This window comes from Tachyglossus aculeatus, chromosome 7, assembly GCF_015852505.1.
Source record: "Tachyglossus aculeatus isolate mTacAcu1 chromosome 7, mTacAcu1.pri, whole genome shotgun sequence".
NCBI classification, from domain to species: domain Eukaryota; kingdom Metazoa; phylum Chordata; class Mammalia; order Monotremata; family Tachyglossidae; genus Tachyglossus; species Tachyglossus aculeatus.
Window position 1 is genome coordinate 14657901 of NC_052072.1, and position 7197 is coordinate 14665097.

The 7197-nt window shown below is 47.2% G+C and overlaps 1 non-coding gene across 1 annotated transcript; it reads right to left on the reverse strand.

The window, feature by feature from the left end:
• Positions 1-3523: 3523 nt before the first annotated feature.
• On the reverse strand, positions 3524-3661 carry LOC119931104. Its single transcript, XR_005451966.1, has one exon. It is a non-coding gene; the product is annotated as a small nucleolar RNA SNORA7 (small nucleolar RNA).
• Between the last annotated feature and the right edge of the window lie 3536 nt (positions 3662-7197).

A 7197-nucleotide genomic window follows, 5' to 3' on the forward strand; every position in this document is an offset into this window, starting at 1 on the left:
AATCACTGGCCCCAGAAGACCTAACGAAAGAGGATGAAGGTGATGTTGGAGGGGTGCTACCAATAACATTGTCTCTCTCCCTGCTGGTGGGGAAGGAGTTAAACTTTGGCAGTGTGGGGGTCGAGAAAGCTGGAAGACTAGCTTCCCCCGGAGCCTGGAGTGGTCACTCCCAGAAGCCACCAGCTGACGGCCATGGCCATGGGAGGTCCTAACCCTGGCAGGGCCTGTTAACAACACCCCCTCACACAGTTTCCATAAGCTCCTTCCTCCTCCTTGTCCTTTATGGCAAAGGCGGGATCAGCTCTCTGGAGGCCCAGGCAGGAGAGGGGGAATTCCAGAAAGACGGAGAAGAAGCCCAGGAGGAGCTGATTGGAAGCAGATGTGTTCAACTGCAGCCTGGGTGAGCCCACAGAAATCAGCGAGTGAGAGAACTGGCTGAGAGAGAGTGATTCAGGGGATTGTGGCTTCATTTTCTTGACAGGCGGTGGTGGGGACAGGGTCCCCACAAAGGTATATGTGGGGGCAGGGCTTCTGAGTCAGGCTCCAGTTGGGTGTCTTGAAGAGTTATTCTGGTGATGCTTTGATTTATCCTCCAATCCCACTGAAGACAGCAGGCTGCTATGGCCAAACACGCGGCCAATGACCAATCCCAGTGAGCTTCCCTTCTCCTCAGAGACCGGCCACTGCCCCACGCTTCATGGCCACATCTCTGAACACCTAATGTGTCGGGGGGAACATGAGAAGTGGTATAGTCTAGTGGGAAGAGCATGGATCTGGGAATCAAGGGATCTGGGTTCTCATCCCACCTCTGCCACTTTTTTTAAATGGTATTTGTTAAACACTTAAGTGCTGCGGTAAATACAAGCTAATCTGGTTGGACAAAGTCCCTGTCCCACATAATAATAACAGTAATGTTGGTATTTGTTAAGCAGTTACTATGTGCGAAGCACTGTTCTAAGCGCTGGGGGGGAATACAAGGTGATCAGGTCGTCCCACGTGGGGCTCACAGTCTTAATCCCTATTTTACAGATGAGAGAACTGAGGTGCAGAGAAGTTAAGTGGCTTGCCCAAGGTCACACAGCAGACATGTGGGGGAGGTGGGATTTGAACCCATGACCTCTGACTCCCAAGCCCATGCTCTTTACACTGAGCCACGCTGCTTCTCTTGGGGCTCAGAGTCTTAATAAAAAAGCCATTATTATTATTATTTTTATTTTTTTTAATGGCATTTATTAAGCACTTACTATGTGCAAAGCACTGTTCTAAGCGCTGATTATTATTATTATTAGTCAGAGGTCATGGGTTCGAGTCCCGTCTCCGCCACGTGTCTGCTGTGTGACCTTGGGCAAGTCACTTCACTTCTCTGCCCAAAGTCACACGGCTGACGGTTGGCGGAGCCGGGATTCGAACCCCTGACCTTTGACTCCAAGGCCTGGGCTCTTTCCATTGAGCCACGCTGCTTCTCATCAGTTCAGTTCAGGTCTGATCAGTTCAGAGCCAACCTTCCCAACTCCCCAGCCTCCCCTTCCCGCTCCCACCCTCCCCACACGACAAAATATATGTCGTCTTAGACTGTGAGTCCTATGTGGAAACTGATTATCTCATATTTACCCCAGAGCTTAATATGGGATTAAGACTGTGAGCCCCACATGGGACAACTTGATTACCTTGTATCCCTCCAGTGCTTAGAATAGTGCTTTGCACATAGTAAGCGCTTAACAAATGCTATTATTATTATTATTATTAATAATCTTAATTCCCATTTTACAGATGATCTAACTGAGGCATAGAGAAGTGAAGTGACTTGCTCAAGGTCACACGGAAGAAAAGTGGCGCAGCCAGGTTTAGAACCTAGGTCCTTCTGACTCTTGGGCCTATACTCTGTCCACTACCATGCGGCTTCTCTCTAGCCTCCTGGGTGACCATATGCAAGTCACTTAGCTCTATTTTTCAGTTTTCTTATTTGCACTGAGGATGAAATTTCCGTTCTCCCTCTCCCTTAGACCGTAAGCCTCATGTAGGCAGGGACTGTGTTTGATCTGCTTAGATCTTGTCAAACCCTATTCTTAATAATTATTATTTTTATTTTTGTGGTCCATTCTCATGGGGTCCGCAAACACCCTGTCCTGAACACCCACTGTGGGCAGAGCCTTGTGCTTTCTACACTAGGTGCTGGGGAGAGGGACGGGATAGGTGAAGACCCCCTCCTGTAGAAGAAGTCCTGACATCTTAGTAGGGGAGATGGGTCAGGCACAGAAACAGAGGTAGACAAACAAATATAACTCTGACAGGAGCAAAAACATGTCCGGGTACAAAGGGCAGAGACAAGAGAAACTTACAGTTTATCAATTTACCCAATCAATGAGTCCATCCATCAGTGGTTTTTTTAAATGATTACTGTGTACAGAGCACTGTACAAAGTTCCTGGGTGAGAACAATACAATAGAGTTGGTAGACACCTTTGCTGCCCTCAAGGAGCTTACAGTCTAGAAGGAAGACAGACATTGAAATAAATACAGATGGGGAAATGGCAGGGTGTAAGGATATGTACACATCGCGTGCTTAAGGGACATAGATCAAGTGTGGAGATAACAGAGGGATGGAGTGACATAAAAATAATAATAATAGTATTTAAGTGCTTACTATGTGCAAAGCATTGTTCTAAGCCCTGGGAGGATACAAGGTGATCAGGTTGTCCCACGTGGGGCTCACAGTCTTAATTCCCATTTTACAGATGAGGTAACTGAGGCACAGAGAAGGTAAGTGACTTGCCCAAAGTCACACAGCCGATAAATGGTGGAGCTGGGATTAGAACCCATAACCTCTGACTCCCAAGCCCGTGCTCTTTCCACTGAGCCACACTGCTTCTCTTAAACAGCATAGCCTAGTGGCAAGAATGCGGGCTTGGGAGTCAGAGGTCGTGGGTTCTAATCTCACCTCCACCCCTTGTCTGCTGGGTGACCTTGGGCAAGACACTTAACTTCTCTGAGCCTCATCTGTAAAATGGGGATTAAGACTGTGAGCCCCATGTGGGACAACTGATTATCTTGTATCTACCCCAGCACTTAGAACAGTGCTTGGCACATAGTAAGCACTTAACAAATACCATTATTATTATTAGTAGTAATAATAATAATAAACAAGGAGAAGTTAATCTGGAAAGACTTCCTAGAGGAAGTGGATGCTTAGTTGAATTTTAGAAGTTACCTTTGCTCCTCATTGGCAGAGGATGGATCATTTCACTTTGTTATTTCATATTTCCCAAGTATCTAGTACAGTGCACTGCACCAAAGGGGCACTCATTAAGTGCTGCTGCTGCTGTTACTACTGCTACTACTACTTGTCTTGTGCCGTCGAGTCATCTCCGATCCATAGTGATGCCGTGGACACATCTCTCCTAGAACACCCCACTTCTGGTAAAAATCCAGAAGTGGTTTACCTTTGCCTCCTTCCATGCAGTCAACTTTAGTCTCCACCCTGGACTCTCTCCCACATCACTGCTGCCCAGCACAGGTGATTTTTGACTTGTAACAGATTGCTTTCCACTCGCTAGCCACTGCCCAAGCTAGGAATGGAATGGTTGTGCCTCTGCTTGACTCTCCCCCTCATAGTCGAGACTGGTAGAGTACTAGAAAGTCTCCAGGTGCGACCCTGAGAAGGGAGCTACTACTACTACTACTGCTACTACTGCTACTACTACTGCTGCTACTACTAAAAAAAAGAAGGGATTGAGAAAGGGTCAGGAGAAAGAGAGGACAGTGTCAGTGAAGTCAAGGATGGATAAAGTTTCAAAACAAAGGGGGTGGACTCTGAGAGGTCTAGTAGCATTAGGATAGAGTAGAGCCTGTCAGAGGAGATTCATTCATTCAGTATTGAGCGCTTACTGTGTGCAGAGCACTGTACTAAGCGCTTGGGAAGTACAAGTTGGCAACATATAGAGGCGGTTCCTACCCAACAGCGGGCTCACAGTCTAGAAGGGGGTGACGGACAACAAAACAAAACATGTGCACAGTTGTCAAATCATCAGAATAAAGAGAAGTAAAGCTAGATGCATATCATTAACAAAATAAATAGCTCACAGTCTAGAAGGGGGAGACAGACAACAAAACAAAACATGCGGACAGGTGTCAAGTAATCAGAATAAAGAGAAGTAAAGCTAGATGCACATCATTAACAAAATAGAATAGTAAATAGAATATCCCCCCCCACCCCCCCCGCGCTTAGAACAGTGCTTGGCACATAGTAAGACCTTAACAGATGCCATAATTATTATTAGATGCCATAACTGATTGAGCACTTACTGTGTTCAGAGCACTGTACTAAGCGCTTGGGAAATAGAAGGTGGCAACATATAGAGACATAGTAAGAACGCATAATAAGAACTTCACCAATACCATAATTATTTATTAATGATTACTATTATTTCGGAAGGCCACTCAAGTCAGGCCAATGCCGTTTGTCCCTCCTGCCCAAGGAGGCAACGTTTGTCCCCGTTTCCAGTTGGGGGAGGACTGCTCTACCCTCTTCTCATGGCCACCCCAAGGCATCGACGGCCCCTGATGGGCAAAGCTCGAGGGGATCCATACGCCCAGGACCACCCCACCCTTCTCCCCCACCGGCAGAAAGCCCAATGGGGCCGGTTTCCCGCCACCATCCCAAGCCCCAGTCATCACCTGCCCCCTCCGTGGCGAGCAAGAGGTCATTGATTATCTCAGAGAGGGCTTTTTCCATGGAGTGAAGGGGGCAGAGGCCAGGTTGGAGGGGATCGAGGAGAAAACTGGAGGAGAGGAAGTGGATACCATGGTTTGAAACAACTCAAAAAGCTTGGAGAGAAATTGTAGGAGGGAGGTGGGGTGATAACTGGAGGGAGCGATAGGTCAAGTGAGGGTTTTTTTTTTAGGATGGGGATACATAAGTATGTTAGAAAGCAGTTGGGGAGAAGTTGTTGGAAAGTGAACAGTTGAAGATGGCAGTCAGGAGGGAAGAAGGGAGGGGATAAGCGTTTTAATGAGTTAAAAAGGGATGGGTTTGGAGGCTCATGTGAAAGGGGTAGATTTAGCGGGGAGGAGAGATGTCTCTTCTTGAGCTAATACCAGGAATATAGGGAGAGTTGAAGGGGGCAGAGGTAGAGAAGGGGATTAGAGACTCAGTTTTTCCCCTTGGGGAGCTCACAGTCTAAGAGTTTTAATGAGGAGAAGAAATTGGAGACACATACAGTGGGAGAAATGAAACACTAAAACACAACACAAGAAAATAGAAAAAATAGGCTCAAAGTCTCTGTGGTAATGGAGGAGTGTGAGAGGACATGAGAGGAGCAGGGCCCCTCAGTGGTGGGAAGAAAGGTGGCGATGAAAGCATCTGAGAGAGTGTGGGAGAACAGTTTTTATCCCTGGCCTGCACACCCAGAGCATACTGGGAGCAAGGACCCTTGGTGGCAGAAGGGAAGGCAGCAGTTACTATGGTGCTTTTCTCAGTGGCTTTGGAAAAGAAAAACAGAGAGCAGCAGCAGCTGCTGACTTGGAAATAGTTTCTAACTAAACGTCAAACTAAAGACTTGTTACATAAAACCTGTTGTTGTGTTCCTTTCCTTTTTTTAAAATATCAGAGAAGGAGCACAACTACAGTGAGGCTGGGGGTGAAAGGTTGCTGAGGAGGGGTTCCAGAAGTCCCAGGCTTCCCCACGGGGGCTGGAGGCAGCTGTTGGCTGGGTTCCCAAGGCCGAGTTGGCCCAGTGGGACTCAAACTGCTTGGATGAGCCGAGGATAAAATGGGCTAGCGCAGTGCAGGCTGAGATAGTGTGAGGCTCACTCTGGAGATTCCTGGCTCTGCTGGCCAAATCCTGAAGAAGTTCCACCAGTAACACCTATAAGCGGAACAGAAAATCAAGCATCAGTTCAGGGTCACCCATAGTCCTCCAGCACTGGGACAATGAGCATCTCAACACAACACAACTCCGCTGGTGGCTAGGGAATTGGGGAAGGCAGATTAGTGGAGAATGGGTGGCCGGAGGGCACCACAAACAGGGAAGACAGAGGAAGGGAGGCAGGGTGGCCTGGTGGAAAAAACATGAGTTTGGGAGTTAAGAGATCTGGGTTCTAATTCCAGCTCTGCCACAGACTAGCTAGGTGATTAATAATAATAATAATTATGACTAATAATGATAACAGCAATAGTTGTGGTATTAGTTAAATCCATTCAACTGTGCAATTGGGTAGATACAAAATAATCAGGTAAGACACAGTCCCTGCCCTACATGGGGCTCAGAAAAGACATTTAATTCCCATTTTACAGAAGAGGAAGTAGGGGTAAAGACAAATGAAGGGAAATGCCCAAGTCACACAACAGGCAAGTGATGGAGCCGGGATTAGAATCCAGGTCTCCTGACTTCCAGGCCCAGGCTCTTTCCACTGATGACCTTGTCCTGGTCCTTTAATAATTATAATAAAATAATAATAATGGTAATATTTGTATTTGTTGAACACTTACTATGTGCCAGACACTGTTCTAAGTGCTGGGGTAGATACAAGATAATCAGGTTGGGCATAGTTCCTATCCCACATAGAGCTCGCAATCTTAATCCCCGTTTTACAGATGAGGAAACTGAGGCCCAGAGAAGTTAAGTGACTTGCCCAAGGTCACCCAGCAGACAAGTGGGGGAATGAGGATTAGAACTCCGGACCTTCTGATTCCCAGGACCATGCTCTTCTCTGGGCCTCTCTCCTTCATCTGCAAAATAGGATTAAATAGCTGTTCTCCCTCTCAGACTGTGAGAAATAGTAAACACTTACTAAAGACCATCTTCATTGTTGCAGTAGGTGTTCAATAAATGCCATCGATCATTTGATTAATTAATGTTGCTAAGACGCAGTGAGGCCCAACATCAAACGCAGTCTGCCGAGAAGGATCAGTGGTGGTAGACTGGCTCAGTGCCACTCAGGAAGTAGGGTGGCTCTTTGGTGGCAGGGCTGAAAACAGCCCCAGGTGCCGCAAACTACCTTTAGACCCACAACAAAGGGTGCCGAGAGATCCTCTGTGAAAAGTGCAGAAGGGATCGTTGGCCGTTTTCACAACCCAGATGGGTACGGGTATGGGGCAGCCCCCACTTGTCCCACAGAAGGCTTGACAATAGGGTCATCTTCACGTTTCCTATATCCCCCTCTCCCACCCGTCCATATCCTCACCCTCATCCCCCTCCTA